At 34.8% G+C, this 19,103-nt stretch overlaps 1 protein-coding gene across 3 annotated transcripts in view; it reads left to right on the forward strand.

The window, feature by feature from the left end:
• Positions 1-19,103, forward strand: part of CADM2 (cell adhesion molecule 2) — a 612,665-nt gene that overhangs the window by 89,435 nt on the left and 504,127 nt on the right. The gene's annotated exons all lie outside the window — the stretch shown is intronic.

Consider the following 19,103-nt stretch of genomic DNA (forward strand, 5'->3'; position numbering starts at 1 on the left):
TCAGAAGGGAAATGGAATCAGGAACAAGAGTAAAGATCAGTATATAATTGTAAATTCATGAGCCATACTATCTTGAAAAGTCATAAATTAAAAATAAGAAAGTTACACAGCAGGATAACAAAAATGTTAATTTTGGAAAGGTTTCCATTTCATGTGAGATTAAATGTACTGCACTGTGACCTGGAAGAGAGGCAACTGAGAAGAGTTATAACACAGTAGTGTAGCACTATAAAGTACATGGACAAGAGGAACAAAAATTTGATTCACAAAATAACAACTTGGCTATAATAGGAATAAAATCTCAGGCAACTGGCTTAAAATTAAAGAAGGTGCCTATTCTCAAGTCAGGTAATTACAATCAGCTTCATGGATTCAGAGTGCTACAGCTGCCCAAACATGAACTCAGGAAGCTACTACACAACACACACCCCCTCCTATGTAATGACCACTTGTGCCAGTTTGGAACTACAAGTAACCAAACTGCAAGTTGTTGAAGGTGGGGATAATGCAGAGGCCCCTGTCACAAAAAACCCTGTATTTCAATTTATTTGTTCTTTGGTACTTGTCGAGGCATGATTGAGTACATGGAGATTGATTTTCACCTGGTTTTATGTTCCTTGTAGAGGAAATTAAGCTACTTAAGAAGAATAAGTGTTGCTCTAAATTCCCACTTCACCCATATTTTGACCACTTAGTATAGATTGGTAACTATTCAAAAGCAAAATCTGCCCATTATTATTATACATTTGCAGTTTTTGTAAGACTGTGGTGCTTGAATTTTCTATGTAGGAAAGCCAAGAAAACCAATGAAAACTTCCTTAACCAATCCTCAAATCGAAGTAACATATGAACAGCATCATTCAGTTAGCCTTGTGAGCAGGATTGTCAATCTTCAAAGTATTGCTTAATGAGCCTTAAAAAAAAGTTGTTTTTCTTGTACTAGGTAAATCTTTAGTAGGTTTTGTAGTTCTAAGCCATGCTGTAGTAAAAGGAAAGGTGGGAAAATTAATTTTGTAAACAGAGAAAACAATAATTCGAAATAAGTTTGCCTTAGAAAATAGTTTACTGGCTGAAAAGAGGTGGTTGGTTTCTGTATTTGTTTACTTGATTGATACACAGTGAAGGTTTAGATAACACAGTGTAAGATTAACTGCTCTGTGAATCTTACTTTTTTGTAATTATTGAAATCAGCACTACGTAGTAGGTTCTCAACTGGAAGGTAACCATGTTACCTAAGCACCAAGTTAACTTCCTGAAGAGCTAAGGAAAAAAATAAAGAGCCCTTCAGAGTAAACACATAATTGCTTTTCTGTGCTGGTTCAGAACACAGCTAACAGCAGAAACAAGCTTCCTTCCTGAGTGGGAACTTCAGGTATTAGCAGGACATAGGTATTGATAATCACTCATTTTTAATTTTGTGTGTGTGTACATATATATTTATTTAGTTACTTAGTTTTTTAATAACTTCCAGATATCCTGAGAAGCCTTTTCCTGATTATTGAAAAATAACTTTTCTTTTATTTTTCCTGAAAAGCGTTCCTTATAGTGTTGTTTATTTTGTTGATATGAACATATTTATGAAGCTTAAAATATGAATTTGAAAATCTGAATAACAGTCACCATATTAAGTGTTAAGAAAGAGCCTGATGAAAATGTAGGAGCACTTTAAATCTAGGAGTAAAGTATTGAGAGCAAGTAGGTTGAATGCTTTAAGTGTGGTAGCATCTGTTGTGTGAGCTTGAGTTACTATAACAATGGTAAGAAAATAAGAGCAGAACTGTGACTTTTGGAATTCTTGCAACTGTAAAAGAGACTAACTCTACTTTCTCCCTGAAAATAAAATAAAACAACAGACCTTTTTCACTGAAAATACTTAAAAAATGATCTTGCCTTGTTGCACAAGGCAACTTGTGAAATGTATTAGAATTCATAAGAGTAAAATAAACCTTACAGCTAATTCTTCTTAGAATGGAGGAAGGAATAAATTAAAGGATTTGAATATTAAACTGATTTTCAAGGTCTTCAAAGTGGTAAATTATCTTCCCAGTTTGGTGTTCTTAAGTTTTCTTCTTCAGCTCTTATGTTCGTGGCTATATCCTAATAAATCAAATCTGTATTTATAATTATTAGGTTCATTTTGTATTTCCAGTATAATAAACACCCTATTGATGGCATGCTTACTACTGGTAGCAGATGTGAGATGATAGACTATAGACAAACTTTTATTTTTTGACTTTTAAGTTGAAAATTAGAAAACAGGAAAAAAAAAGTAATAGGCTTATCAGCATGAAGGAATTGTGAATGCATTTTTGGTATGCATGCAAATTCTCACATATATTACTGACAACACTCTTTAGGTATTTTTAATGTTTATGCATTCTTGGAGATAGGTTAATTTTTTTTAGCTGATAATTAGAATGTATAATGTGTTCCTGTATAAAAAAATAGAACATTAATTCAGTTGAATTATATAAACCAGTAGTTGGAATACATGTTTTCAAATTTGTTTTATAAATTTTTAATGTGCTGCAATTTGCAAAAGGTGATCCGTAAAGCTTTTTTTTCCAGATGATGCAAACAAAAATTATTCTTTCAAATTTAAATATTTAGCTTTGCTGAAATTGCATCATGGATAGTGGCAGAGGATTAAAACATCAGAGGTTGAAATCTGTCAAGTCTGGTTAATCAACAGACTCATTTATTGAACCATGAACACATTTTTATTTTCCATGACAGAATCATTCATTAAAATTCACATTGTACATAAATAGCCATGTCACATGGAAAACTGTAAAACGTTAGTTCAGTATGCAGTGTGTTGTTCATAACTGTAGCATTCAGTCTAATATCATGTAACAATATAATTCCAGCAGAAGCACTGCTTTTTTTCTCACTTGTTTTCTATATAAAGAACATTTCCAATTGTTTTCTAAAAACCTGTGATTTGAGTTGTTATATATGCATATACATATATTAGAATAGAATATAAGTAGAATAAAAAATGTGAGTCAGTACAGTAAATTAATATTATGTTTTCAATTACCATATTTTGCAATCAGTCAGCTTGTTTTTATGTCCAAGATTAATGGGTATATAGAAATTCCAGTGGAACAATGTGTATTTAATTTGACAGTAAACAAGCTAATAATTAAAGATGACACCCTCTACTTTGCCAAGAGTAATTAAGACAATTCAGATAATATCAACTTTTTTGAAGAAGGCACAAAGCAAAACAACCCACCAAAAAACCAAAACAAAGCAAAAGCAAAAGAAACCCAAAAACCAACCAGCCAAAAAAACAACCCACTTAAAAAACCCAAAACCTCACAAAACCCAGAAGCCAAACTCAGGAAAGTACCCTATTCTGTACTACTCAGTATCTCCTTGAGTGTTAATCCAGTGGATCTCAACAAACTGGTTTGGTAAAACTACTGATTTAATATGTTGTGAAAAAAGAATGAAAAAGAAAACAGTGCTTTGGTTCTTGTTGAGTGGGGTCTTTTTTTCTTTGTGGAGTCTTTTTTTTGTCTTCTCAGTCTTTGCCATCACTGAGACGAAGCAGTCCTGGGCAGTCTGGAAACACTTCCTCAGAACTCGTCTGCCTTAGAAAGATTGCGTTTGGTGGTGGAGTCTTTGGGCTACCAAGATCTGGTTTTGCTACCCAGACAGTAACCTCTTGCCTCATGGGTTTTTCTGCTCTCATCTCTGCAGATCAGATCAGCTCTCACTGTGCAGGGTGTCCCAGCTTGGTTTGGATGCTGCCACAAAACATCTTTCACTCTGTTTGCTGGATAAACTGAAGAGGTGAAGCACCTTTCAGTTTGGGAGTTTCAGGTGCTTCTCTCTTCTCTTTGTTCAAGAGAGGATTGTCTGGGGAGCAGAGAGGTGTCTGGAGAAGGTTTTAGAAGAGTGTGAGACTCTGGTGGAAGGAAGTGAGGAAAGTACTTGGGGTGATGGATGCCTGTGTAGGAGCTTGGTCTTCAGAACCTGCCTTTCCTGTGTGCTCACCAGGCTCGTGTGTCTGATGGTCCAAGGTCATTCCTTTTCTGATGGATTGTCTCAGTGTGTACATCCACTAAAACCACGTTTCCAGTATTTGCAGAGCCAGGGGATCTTCGGTTATTCTCATTTGCTTTTATTCACTGCTTCACTGTTGTTGGAATTCCAGGTGCCAAACTATAATCTTGATTCAAACCAAGAGTTCTCCAGTTTTCTGTAATGTACGACTATTTTTATATTGAATTTTTTTTTTCCCCCCTCATGGAAGGTGGCAAAATAGCACTTTCCTCAAAAGTAAACAGTGTGGAACTTGTGACATTCATTTATCATTAGTTATGTCATTACTAATGTAACATTACAGGTAGGAATCATGAATCTGATTTCAAAATAGCTTTTATAACTATTTTTATTTTTAAAAAGTGCCGTTTCTTCCCCTTGTCTTAGAAGTTAGCTTTTACCTTCTAAAAAGTAAAACAAAAACTGTCTTTTCAGGGAAACAGTGGATGAAATCTATATGGATGTACTATTGTTAGCATCCTGTTAATTGAAATGCTACAGTGAGTCCAAAAGTGTAAATTGTAATTCAGTGCTGCTTGACTGTCATACACCACTGTAGAGATTTGTTCACTTTCTGTTCAATTCCTTGGACTTGTGTTTTAATCTTGTAGGATATCACATACATAAAATAAAGAATATAATAAAAGAATACTTTGGAAATTCAGAGGAACAGGAAGTGTAACTAACTGCCTGTGGAGAAGATAAGAGATGAGAAAATTTCCTTAAACAAGGAAATGTTCCCATAAAAGTTACTTCAGAAATCATGCTCTAGGTTTTAATTTCATGGAAGAGCTTTCACTACTATGTCAATCATCCTAATTTATAATTCATACTGGCATAAAATTTTTGGAATTGATAATATTTTAATAATGAATCCCAGTAGAAATGTATAATTTACTAGATGTTTTCAGCTTCAAGTCTTTGCCCTGACACAGATTCCTCGTTACTCCATCAGACATATTTTATTTAGTTGAGAAAAAGATGACAAAATCCTGCTAAATTGTTTTAAGCATTTGAACTTTTTGAAGAATTTCAATGTTCTGTTTTGAAATATCAACAAATGTAAAATTGGACTAGTTTAAATTTTCTTTTCAGAATCGTTCTCTTATGGAAAGAATTGTAAACCAATATTTTAATTCAAAACTACATAAACTGCATTTAAGAGTAATTTACATGTCTGGAGAAGTTTAGCTTACATTTGCTTATGAAGTGGATTCTGCTTTATATGGTACTTAAATAGATCTCTTCAGTCACTTTATATAAGATACAGGTAAATTGTACTTGTCATTCCTCTGCATGAATCTATTTTAGTAGTAAATAAATAAACTGACAGAAACTCTATCAACTAAACCAGTAGCTTATTATAAAAGGAAGTAGGATTCTTTTTCAGCAGTAGGAATAGGGAAGAAGTAGTAAGAAGAAAGTTGAAATGAGGTGATTTAAAACCTTTTTTTTAAAACCAGAACAAAAGCCATTCAAGTAAAACCCACTATTTAAAGTATTTCAGGAGGTCTTTTACAAATACAATTTTTAAGCAATTATTTAGTCATCCAAATATAAAAGATACTGTTCTTTTTTTATGACCTTTTTCAGGCTCAATACAGGGTTATTAAAAATTATGTTCTTGTTTCGAGATAGCAATAGTTGTGTATATTAGCAGAAAATCAACGGAGAATTTATAAAACTCGGGTTCAGTGTTTTTCTTTAACTGCCCTGAGATAGTGGTTCATAGCATGTTGTGATTTGAAGTGAAACGTATTGTCAGATTTCATTTAGAAAATTTCAGGTAGGACTTTGCGTTAAAATTGCTTCTTATATATAATTCTGCTTCTGTGCTCTCACAACCACTGGCATACCTTTACGCCTTAAAGGTTCCTTGTAAGGATTGAAGGATTACAATTTCAGTAGGATGTTTTTCCCTTCCTGTGTAAAACATGCACACATAGATGGAATAATTCATTATGGAAAGGTCTTTAAATTTTTATTTATTTAAATCCCAGGACTCTAAAGGAATGTGAATTTAGTTTTAGGCATAATCATCCTTTGAATTATCTTTGTCAGATCAGTATGTCAATGCAGCTGAACTTCCAATTTGAAGGCAAACAAACGTCTTTACTGAACCTCCTTCTTACCTGTTGTAGTTACCAAACTGGAAATATATTAAATGTCTGTGTGCTAAATGGCATAAGGACTTTGTGATAATGATATTCATAGAGTTTAGCTTTCAAACACTGTAAGTACTTTGCATGAAAGGCACAGTGCACAGAAGGTGTGTGCAACACCAGCTTTGGTCTCTCCCAGTTGCTGTACCTGGCCTTTAACACAGTAAATGTGATTTTAGTCATCTGTGGAGCTGTAGGCAAGGCTGGGAATCTGCATCTGGAATATTACGAAGGAAGCAAAAGCTCAGCTCACCTTTTTTTTGGGATGAGGAAAATTTATTTTCAAACTTGAAACTGCAGAGGAATCTTTTTTAAGGACTTCGTATTTCTACAGTTCCTACAAAGAATGGAGAGTGACATCTGATTTCAGACATTTAGAAATGCAACTCTAAACACACAAAAGAGCTGTGAGGGAGTAGAACCTGTTCCACTCTAAGTCCAGTTTAAAGTAGAGCAGGAAAATATGCTTAGGAAAACAAAAAACAGAGATGTAGATTTCACCAAATACATGTAGAAGTAATTTTCTGCATAGTTTGATTCAATTTCTTTAATTTTCCTTAGATACCATTGAATTAAAAATACCAAAATGTCATATGTATGTGCATTAATTTCAACAGTTATTTCATATGTAACATGTTGACTTGTTTTGGCTGAATATTTAGTCAGTTTAGAATTAAAATAACATGTTTGGTTATTAGCTTTAAAAGTCATAGAGTATCTTAACAGATTAGAGAAATGTCAAACAGAAAATTTTTCAAAAGTTGAAATAACTAATATTTTTAAATTCATGTTTTCGTATTTAACCTGTAGTGACTTTGACCATTAAAGGGCAACGACTTTCTGTTAGTCCACTTCAGTTAATTTGTTGGTATTCAGTGATTCAGATCCATTCAACCTGAAACTGGCTCTTCCCCTATGGCATGTGCTTCTAAGGCTTTTCCTTTCAAGTCGTGGAAGGAAATGAGATCTGGAAAGGCAGTGATTAAATTATTGCTTTACTTCATGGTTGAGTTGTTTGGGATTATTGCAAGTTGGCATTGGTGCTAGTTTTCCTGAAACTGTGGACATTTACTAATTCAGTTGATTCTTTATATCTTGTGTGTATATATATGTGTTGCCAGAGAATTTTCATTTGAGGTTTTCAAATCTGTGAGAATTCTCAATGAATTTGGCACAGAACAGTATGACTTTGTCACTTAACACTACTCCATGCTCTTCTACTTGCATAGTTCTGCCCTGATTTAGAGACATCTTTTCTGTCTTGGGAATCTAGGCAGACATTTCAGGACAGAAGCTTGTAATTCTTGTTCTATTTTTAAGCATGTTTTTATATACACATACACACATATACATTTGCACTCAAGATAATTTTAATTAATATTCAGAATTTATTGAAATTATAGATTCTCAGTTCTTGACATATGCTTTTTTTTCTATGGGGGACATATTACAAATAACTTTGAGTGAATTGCAGGTAACCATTATAAGCCCCAAATTCAAAATAAGCTAAATTGCTTTTCTTTAACAGAAAAATTAACATACTTACATCTGTGATTGTATCATAAGAGGTGTAGAGAGTTGTGGACATGTGCTCTTGGAAAAAATAGTACTGAAAGGAGGTATATTTTGTACAAAATACACTTTTGTATGTGGTGGTTATATTGAAAGATGCAGATCTGTAGATGACATCTCTTTAGAGTATCTTGGAGTGTGCCTGAGCACACTGTGCATCACTTGCAGTTCGTGACTCAAAATTGATACTTGAATATTGTAATTTTGGAGTCACTGTTTTTAAATTGCTGCCCTGTGTTCTGAACAGTGTTCTGTGACTGCCACAGGAATGAAATGCAGTTCACTACTGACTCCCTAGTCTCTTGTGCGTCTTAACTGTTGAGATCTTCCCTGCCTAAGCAGGGGATCATGTTCCTTCATGCCTAGGTGGTACCCTGGGCCAATTTCTGAAGTGGCGGTTCACTATAGATGAAAAAAAAAGACAAAACCAAACAAAAAACAAAAACATGTAAGGCAATATTTAGCAAAAGTAATACATATGCTTGAACTATTCCCTTGGACTTCACAATCACAGGAGCTGTGAGTGTCTGGGTTTTCTCTGTACCTGCTTGCTGCTTGTCAGAGCACCACAGAGATGATGTGCTGACCAGCTGCAGACAGGTTGTTCCTTTTCGTTCCTTTTCCAGAGTGCTTTGCTTGGTCTACAATAGGTGGAAAAAGGGAAACCTCCCTTTATCAACGGATGTTTTTTTTGATATGGTATTCATAAAACGGATTTATAAACCCAAGACTTTTAGGAGCTTTCCTCTGATACTGATTGAGGAAATGAGACCTGTTCCAATGTATTTATCCCTAGAGATTTTTTAGAAACTCACCCCTAAGACCTAGATTCACATTTCCCTTCTTGTGTGTGGTGGGTTTTTTGTTTGTTTGTTTTTGTTGTTGTTGTTGTTTGGTTTTTTGTTTGCATTTTTTTTTATTTTTCCACATAGGAAAATCATCTGATAAAATGACACGTAGTCCTGATCGTGTTTCAGGTTGGACTGAGTTTCCCTATGAGTTTTAGTCCTCTTATGTGTTCTACCCAAAATAAATAAAAAATATCAAAACAAGAAAACCCCAAAAAACCAAACCCACTTGAATAAAATTTTTCTGCCCACCTAGAAATCTAAAATATCTTAAACAATTTATTAAATTTGATGAAATTCTAATGCACCTGACATTCTGAAGACTATTTGTCAAATCATCCTACTTCGTGCAGTAACATTATAATATGAGGGAAAGCTAATAAAAATTTGCTTCACTGAGAAATATAATGAAGTAATAGTTCACTAGGCAGCATGTCAATTAGTGGACATATAATTTAAATATCTGCATGCCCAACTGCAGCTTCAGAATATGAGATCAGCTGTGCTGTTCTTGTACTTGCAGGGTCATGTAGCTTGGCTGTTGTGAGTTCAGCCCCTGACTGGATGTACTTCAAGCCTGAGTAGTATTTCCAGAGTAATTGTTTTAAATTCATCTTTCATTTTGTTGACTGTATTTTACCACTTAGTGAGGCAGCCATCCTACCAAGTAGCCTTTCCTCATTTTAGTGACCTCTTTAAGCACTTTGATGTGAAAATGCCCAGGATCTTAAGCTTAGAGAATATGCTTGCTCTTTTGTTCTTTTTTTGGTACCTTTCACAATGAGTTTTTTTTTCTATTCCAAAACTAAGTCTGCAAAACTGACTTCAGTCTTTTTTTTTTTTCTTGGTTTGGCATGGCAGCAACTTGAAGGTTATGTCAAGTCACATTTTATAAGTAATAAACAAGCTCTTGAAAGGTTTCTCTGTTCAGATTTAGTACAGAAGACTTTCCAACTGGACACACGGATCTTGCAGTATGGTTTTTGAACAGCATTTGTCAGATTTGTCATGAGGATAAAGCTTTGACTCCTTCCCCCTGTGTGTGTGGTACTGGAAAAAAAAAAAAAAAAGTAATTGATCTGAAAGTCTGTAGCCCAAAACCTGCTGTTCTCAACCCTACAACAATTTCTGCTGCCCAAGGGAAATTACCAACAGAATAAACAAGCACATGGGCACATGGGGAAAAAAGCAGAAAACAGAGTAGCAGGCTCATGCTCCTTATTGGCTTTCATTTAAGGCCAAGTCTTTGGTAGTGTTGTCTGTGTGGAAAAGATCTCACGTGACTCTTGAAACTTTGCTGTTATTAATAAACTAATATTTTCTAAAATAACGGCTTCTAAGAGTTGATTAAAAAATCTGGAGACAATGTGCGGTATGGATCCAGATCAAGCAACTTGCTCCATTTTCGAAGGGGAAGTGCTGTGGCAGAAATAAAATGAAACAAACTGTATGTCAGCTGGGGTGCTTTTTGTGAGAAGCAGGCTGATGTAAGAAGAAATGAGGGAATAAAGCAGAAGTTTGGTCCAAATAGTCACTGTGAATGCAGTGGAAGAAAGGTGTAGTTCTTACAGTAATTATGAGAGATGGTGCAGGTAATCTTGCTGGTAGCGTCAAAGTTGAAACAATTAAATTTGCAGAAGAAAATACTAAATTTTAGATGCCTTTTAAATTTTCATGGAAATGAAGAGAAGGAAAGGAAAGAAGGATGAATCCCTTGCTGGTTGTAAGTGGTGAGGTTCAGCTGAGACAGAATCTCCTTCCTGACTAGATGATTTTGCAATTCTCTTCCTCTAGTAGCAGAAGTTTATTTTTCTGGACATTTTTAGTTTGTGCCTATGTGGTTTTGATGGAGATTTTATTTCAGCCTGTCCAGCTCTTTAGTAAGGTGTTAATTCCTCCAGATTCAAAATAAATTGTATTTGCAAATATTTTGATATTCTTGATATGTTTGCATCTCTCTGTGCTGGTGCAATTCATCCACTGGGAGGAACTTGTTTTGGAAAATTCACAGGATATGGAAGAGTTGTTGATAGCAATCATCATGTACAGTCTGTGATGGGTCTTGTTGAAGACTTGGTTTGGTTTATATTTACATTTCACCCATTAAGATCTTCAATTCAACAATTAAAAAAAATAAAAATACCCTGGTCAGTGATTGGAACCAAATTTTAACAACAGGAGTGGGGGGGAGTAAGGGAGAAGAGGGATTATTTTAGGAGGTATATCAGATCTGTTGAGAAGAAAGGTACAGCAATGCTTTAAATTAAATAATAAGGAGTGGAAGCTCAAGTAAAAGGCATAAAATTTTTTACTAACTGGCTTACTAAAGTATACACACAACAGAAAATTAATTCTGCAGAAAGGCAGGAAGATTGGGACCTCAAAATATCAGTTACAGACAATTTTTCCATTTTTGGTGAAAAAAAAAATTAAACTTTGATCTGTCAAACCTATTTATCTTCTTAAAACATTTATATAACTTTTTTTTTTTTAATAATTGTTGTGGTCTCGCATTAAAATGTTCTAAAAGGTGTGACCCTTATAAAATGTTTGAAAACCAAAACACAACTAGAAAAGCAGTGAGCATGTCTGGGCCTGCTGTGCTGTGGAAACAGTCAACCAGAGAGATGAGGCTGATATATGTAAAAAGGCATCAAACCAACAGCAGTGAAAACTGGGCTTGGCAGCAGAATGACATGAGCAAACAGAAACAGTGTGATGTCTGTGAAGATTTTGCAAGATTAATAATGAATAGGTATACATAATAAATTATAGTTTTGGACAGTTTTAATGACAAGTCATCCAAGGCAAAAAAAAAAAATCTGCATATTTGGAATTGAAAAATGATGAGTTTGAGATGACAGAGGGAAAGAGGGTTGGGAACAGAGACAGGCAGCTTGTCTAAATATGTGTAATGCTAAATACACAGGTGATTATTTTATTTGAAATTAAAAATATACTTTGATTTGGTTATTTTTAAATTGTTAGGCCTTCTCAGCTGCAAATTTCACCAGGTGCTAGGAAGATTTGTAGTGACAAGCACATAACTTATTACTTAAAAATGACATTCCTAGGCATCAGTGGATGGCTTTCCACTAAGGGAATGCTGTCTAGTGTGATGAAAAGCAAATTCCCCCTTTTTCCCCATGTATTTAAAAATAACTTGTGAAACTGTGCAATTTGGAAGCAATGGCTAAGATTTTTAAAGCGTTGTGGTTTTGACTGTAATATATTGATGAATCAGGCAACTGTTGTATGTGCTATGGATTTTTTTTTTTTTCGTGGTTACATCTAAAGGTGAATAAAGAAATACCCCTTTTGGTTTGTAATCTGTACTCTTAAATATGATCGTGTTTCCCTTTCTTTTGCCTCATCAATCTTGCTCATCTCCCTGTAGCTTAAAGTACTGCGGAAATCAATAGGCAAAAATAGAAAGCTGTATTTATATTTTTTACAGTAATGTGTCAACATTAAATGTGTAGAACACTCAAAACATGTAAAAACCCTCTTGTTTTCCCCTTTTTGGCCAGTACCAGTGAGGTAAGTCGGTCATGGTTTAAGAGTTAAGTCAGGAGAAGCCTCAGAAATCCAAGAGTAGATGAAGTTATGCAAGTCCAGTGTCTGTACTGTCCTGGAGCCCAAAAAAGACACGTGTTGGAGCAGTATTGGTGGTTGTAACAATCTACTCCTCATGACATATGCAGTATAATGCAGGACCACCATAGCATGGTCTGCAAGGGGTGCCAAACTTTACTGGAGCCAATGTGGGTCTGACAGAAAAGAGAAGCAAGGTGTTATTAATATCTAGAAGGTTATCATACAACCTCATGGTACAGAAAGTGATGGTAAGATTCCTCTTGAGAATTGATTACTTTTTTTTTTTTTTGGTTCTTGGCATTGAAAAGATAGAGAGGACTTGTTAGTTTTATATTAGAATAGATAAAGAATATGTTATAAATACTTAAATATTTACAATCTTTGGAAAAGTGGCTTTTAAATGACAATGGGTCAAATCATTATCCCAGTATGATGTGGTATGTCAGTACCTCATTATCTTAAGGTGCTAGTCTCAGTTTTGATTGGCAGTAAGTATAAAGGTCTAATATACTATTTGCAAGCTATTTATCGGTTGTAATTTTTAGTAATGACTAGACAAAGCTCAGCTCAGATAAGCTTATTTACTTGTCATACATGTCAGCTTCCAGTTAGCACAGGATTACTTTAAGAGGTTTGTTATTTTAGTTATAGATGTGTCAAAAAATAAACCCGTGACAATGACACTTAAAGAACTGACACCGATGAATTTTAGCGTGTTTTGTTTTCATGTCTTGTTTTGAAGTTTTATATGGTAAATACTAAATCTAGGAAGAAAACCTGGGCTGCTTTTTAATCTTTGAATTTAAGTGGTGTCAACTTTCAGAAAGCAGAAACCCGTGAATGTCTGCATGCATTTCGGTGTGATGCTCATATTACTGTGATTGTCACTAGACTAAACGTTTTTTTAGTGATGCAGAGATCTTAGAAATACAAATGTAAACTTTCAAGTATCAGATCTAGTATGCTTCCAAGAGCACCTCTGTAGCATTGTATGTGTGTGTGTGTTCATCTGGCTGTGTCTGAATATACATGAGCTCTTTTATACTCTTAAATTGTGGAGTGTGTTTCCAAATGTATTTGACAAAAATGTGAAAGCTTTGATCCGATACTTTAATTTTATCATACATTTGATCTTTTGATTATTGCAATTACTTTCTAATATTCATATCCATGAAGCACATTTTGTTTGGGAAACACAGCACAAAAGTAGCCTTGTGTCTCTGAAGAAGATTATGCAAAATATCAGGAGGTAATTATTCACAAAAATGTATTTCTAAATAATTCTGCTTGCTTTTCAGCAGTTGTTGGAGGGAGTTTTTAATATTTAGAAAGTGAGTTGAGGGTAGGTCAGATGCAAAGCTTTGAACTTCGAATGGATTTCAGCTTAAGTTAATTTTTATTTTATATGTGTTGATTTGTTTTATCACCTGGTAAGAACTAATTGACTTGTCCACAGAAGGAGCGAACTAAGTAGTGAGTTGACAATGTTTTATTCTGTCATTACATAGTCAGTAGCTTCTTGTTTCCTAAACAGGTCACCAAAATAAAACTTCTTTGTTGTGACCCACAGCAGGCTCTGACTTCTAGTACCAGACACCTCAGCCCTCCCTGAGGAGGTTTCCTGTCTCTCAGAGCAGTGCTCTGTCTTTCCTACTGATGCTGTATTTCATGGATTTTGAGTTATCCTATGACAGTTCTTCTGTTGTGCATCTTTACTGGTGGTCTACTTGGTTTCTTGCACGAGTGAAAGAGTTACTACACCAATAATGGCAAATACCTGTTGTTTACTCCAAAAAAATTTCTGTGTTTGATGGAAAAAATACTTAGTAGATAATGAAAAAAAACCACATTCTTTCTACTTGTTGCCATAATTGGTATTACAACCAAATGAAATCAATAGTTAAATTAAACTTCACCCAAGATGAGATGCTAAGTGATGTCATCCATTTTGGAAGGGCATTGGTGTGTGGAAGTTGTGTGAAGAATATCACTGCTCAGGCTTTTGTGAGGGATATATGTTATCTAGGATAACCAAAATGACGTTCATTTGTCTTTAAATCATTAAAGTTTTCATTAAGCTTAATTGCACTGGAAGTTTGAAGAGTCTGTATGAAGATAATTAGAAAAGAAATATACCTCTTAACAATTTTTTGTAGTTTTATAAAGAAGTCACTTCAATTAGTTAAATGATTTCTTAAATGCTTAATTGACTAGCAAGTTTCCAGGAGTTAACCTCTGCTATTAATATGCAGTTGTCACATCATTTTTCATATATAGACAGCTGAATTTTGGCTTTAGGTGTACAACCCAGCTTTAATTTTAGATTTTCTACAGTTGAAGCCCACATGACACAGAATATTTTCTCTTTAAACTTCCACAGCGATTGCCTCATCTGTTGAGCAGGTAATTTTTCCGTCTTTGGCACTGAACAGATGTTTACAGAAAGTAACCTGGTGCTTTAATGACTGCTTTAACTGCTGCTTTGCTTTGTGTGAAGTTTGAGTTTACAGATTTCTACCTGTAAAAAAAAAAAAAAAAGTCTAGTTTTGACCTAAGTTACAGCAAAGAGGTAGTGCTGCTTGCCTTGTTTGACACACTATGTTTTTTGCCATATGCTATGTTTTTACTAATAGTATGATTCCTTGTCTTATTTGGCCTCGATATTGAGCATGATTGTAAGACAATGTACCTAGAAGATGGCTAGAAGCAAAAAAACCCAGGAAAATCCTAACCTTTAAAATTATGGCATTTTTTTTTTGTGGGGTTTTTTTTTTTTTTTGAGATAAAGACTTGAAATGTCAGTCCTTAACACCGTGCACTTTAGATAAAAGTATTCATGTAAAACTCAAAGGAACCCTGTCATTAGAATTAAATATACACCTCTTCACTGTTCCTTTGAAAAACTCAATAATTACTAATACTGGCCTTTGTAAAATGATTTTTATTTTCTTTTAAGTAAATAGATATATTAGGCCTAAGCTATTTCAAATGTCCTTTCATTTGAAGGCTAACTGTATGTCTTTGGGAGTGGAATTTATCATGATTGGCAATAAGATTGACTAGAAGTCCAGTTGAATGCCACTATAATTGGGATTGAAACTATTTTCTTTCTATATATGTATTCCCAAGCAGAGCAGGCTATTTACCATGTGTGTATCTTCCTTCAGTGAAATTAGGCAAGGTGGTTTCAGTGTTACTTGAGTCACACAGAGAAGTACTAGATAGCCAAACAAAACTCCAAAGGAATTGTAAATTCACTCTCATCAAGAGAAAGAGTTTGGAAATTGCAGTGTTTGAAATATCTAAGGATAACTCAAAGAGTAGAGCAGTAAAATCTGAAAGAAAGAGGACTGATGGGATGTTGGTGGTGAGATGAGTGAGGAGGATGGGAATGCTAAGAAAGAGAAGCATAAAATGGGCAGGGAAAAAGGAAATATTAGAAGAAAGAGTTCATTTTCAGTACTTCTTACCTTATGTGAATGTCAGTAGTGCTGCATCATTATAGAGTAGTCTCTTTGCTTTTAGACAGAACAGTCCTGTGCGTAATAATCACCTTGGAGTTTGCAGTAACCATTGCTGCTTATGTCACTTTTGGATAACTTCCAGTAGCCACAAAATGCTCTGAAATGCTCTCTGCCCTGAAAAGTGACACTAACACACTTTTGTATTAATTTAAAAAAAAAAATAATTACTTATTTTCCTATTTGCCAAAGAAAGAAGGAAGTAAAGTTGGTGATTTGTGTCACGTTGTGTCCCCCTTCTCCTCTTGTATTGTCACACACCAAACATAAAGCTTAAGAAGACTGAAGTTCAGCCAGAACTCTGTGACTTCCATTTCTGATCAGTGCTTTTGGAATTATGATGCCTTTGTACAGTATTCCAATTAATAATTGTGTGGACGGATCTTTATTTCTCATGAATTTTAATACACAGTTATCCCTAACTTTATCAATACAGTTGCTGTCCATGTATACTAGTACCATGGTGATCTTTGAATTTTAGGAATATTTCTAACATTTTAGGAACATTTCTGACATTTACTTATGTTATGTAGTCTCACATACATTTAAAAGTAACAACCCAGTATAGAATTAAATAAATAAATAAAATTTAGATTTAGTTTGCTTTTTACACTGAAATATAATTTGATTTAGTCAGGAGCAATCATGAAACAGGAATTGTTTTGGCTATCAATATTGTACAAGACAGTCTCAAGGTCACTTTAAGCATGTAAACCATTTAACTCACTATTTTTGACTAATGACTACAATTTGCTGTCACATTAATAGTCTGACACTGGGAAATCACAAAAGCATAACATTGGAAAATGCAGTTGCTTAGAAAATTTTTCACTGCAGCATTTATACAATTTGAAGGACTTGATGAAAAAAGTTAGTTTTTTTGGCTTCTAAATTACACTTCTGTATAGGGGCTGTTTTTAAAAGAGTGATTTTTATTTAAAACAATAAAAAGCATCTCCTGTAAATAATATTGCAGCAACAAAAGCGATATAACATATATTAGAACCTCACAAACCTTTTCTCTGCTGGTGCATGGCTTTGTTGTTTGCCCTTGCAGAAACTGGATACAGACATGCACACTTGATGGTTTGGTTTCATAGAAGAAATTTGATGTATTACATTAAACTGCATGGTAATGGTAAATATTTTAAATGCTCTCTGTGTTGATTTTCAGTTGTTTGTTTAGGAAAAAGTTTTGCCTCACTAGAGTGTTTTATACTGCTGCCATGAGTTTTACATTTCCTGAAGCTAAATAAGTCTTATCCTTGCTATCTTAGATTAACAAAATTGCTAGTTTGGAATATAAACTTAGGGGCTTCACAATTGTGCTGGCACTGACAGCATTTAAAAGGCTTTTTACACGCACAATTAAAAAAGTTATAAAAATAAACAGTCGCCTTATGGGTGCAGATTTGTTCACCTGCTACACTGGGAAATTCCACAGCCATCAGCCACTGGCAGAAATTAATCCTCTCTCTCTCTGCATGAGTAGGGTCAAGTTTTGTTCTCAACTGAATTTCCTGTTAAAGTGAGATGCTCAGATCTTTATTCCCCAAACGTGTTTGTTTGTGTTTTTTATTTGCTTAATGATTGCTCTGAGTTATGCCGGGAGTGGTTCAGGTTGGATATTTGGAAAAATCACTAAAGTTTAGAACAAGCTGCCAAGGGAAGAGGTGGAGTCACCATCCCTGGAAGCGTTCAGAGAACGAGTAGATGTGACATTTCATGGTATGGTTCAGTGGCCATGGTGATATTCAGTTGAAGGCTGGACTTGATCTTGGAGGTCTTTTCCAGCCTTAATGATTTCATGACTCTCTCTTGGGCCTTCAGCCATAGATTTCTTCTGCAATCTCTTCTTAGACAGTAAAATGGGGAGGACAAGATCTCCGTTTAGACTTACAGTTATGTACTTAGGTCTTAGAACTTGAAACATATAGTCTTGAACCAGTTTAAAGACTGGCTGTTACCCTGCAGGGTTATTGGAAATTCTCTTATGGAAAACGCTATGTACTTTTTCATATTTTTACAACACTGTTACATACACTGTTGGAAAAGTGTAAGGCAAGTTCAACTAGGCAGTTTACTCTAGGAAAACATAAAATAGAAAGAAAACTGCTTTTTCTAAACCTTGGATGCATGTAAGAGCCTGGAGTGGCATCTAAGAGATGCTCTGATATGAAACTTGGTTAGTTTATCCGCAGCAAGCCAGTCTGACCTTCTAGGCATAATATTTTAAAGTTTGGGGTTTTTTTTCCTGAAGAACCTCTGCAAGAGGACTGAGTTTGTCCTGTGAAGGCTGGCAGGGGTGTAACAGAAGCAGTTTTAACAGTCCTTTCCATGCCTCTGGAAATTCTTGTGAGTCTTGCAAAGCCCATAGGTAGGTGTCCTTCTTGGTGTGGATGGCTTTGCCCCTCACTGTCAGTTGAGCCAAAGAGAGAGATTTACAGGATGTGCCAGTGGCTCTCCGTGCACTGAAATGTATCATTAGGATCACCCCTGAGCCAGCAGCTGCAGTGCTTTGGGGCTTTCTGAGTGATATTTCCAAAGAACTGTATTTTAGATTCCTTGTGCTTGTGGCTCTACACATTGGGTGGGTAAGGAAAAATACACAAAAATCTTAACAGATGATGATGACTATTGACAGTATTCAATTCTAAGTACTTCGTATCTTGACATTAAAAACCAGAGTGAATTATGTGTCAAAAACATTATTTATAGGGACACTTTTACCATTTTAAATCTACTGTGGAAAAATCATGTTGTTTGTCGTGTTGCTTTGCTAATATAGTGTCCTTAGGTTTTTAATGTATGCTCAGTTTCTAGTAACTTCCATTTTATTGCAATCTTTGTAGTTTAACTCCTTGGCAAAATCTCCCAGATTGAAAAAGGCACAGCCTTTCCTAAAGCTAATGCAAGTTTGTGTAATATATTAGAGGAAGATATTAGCTTTCTTGGTAAAGGTGCTATTTAATTTGCTTTTATTATTTGGGGGATTTTCTATCTATTTTAAATATAGGAGAGTTAAGGCCTTTTTTTGAACAAATGTGGTTTATGCATGTACAATGATGAAGAAAACTTTTGTTCTAATAAACATAACTGTTTTCCATTAATGCTACTCATTAATAAATGGTGAATTGATTAAACCTCTAGAAGAACATATCATCATTAATACTCATTTGGCATTGCCTAAAGCACAGTGTGTTCACTATTCTGTTGAAGAGAGAATATGATAAGATATATAAATATACCAGTTTAGAAAAGCTGTCAAATTTTATTGGGCAAAACTTTGGATCTCTCACCAGGCTTGACTGGAAACCTTGAAAGTGATTATAGTAGTCACAAAAGTT

Source organism: Corapipo altera, unplaced genomic scaffold (genome assembly GCF_003945725.1).
Source record: "Corapipo altera isolate COAL_440 unplaced genomic scaffold, ASM394572v1 74, whole genome shotgun sequence".
NCBI lineage: Eukaryota > Metazoa > Chordata > Aves > Passeriformes > Pipridae > Corapipo > Corapipo altera.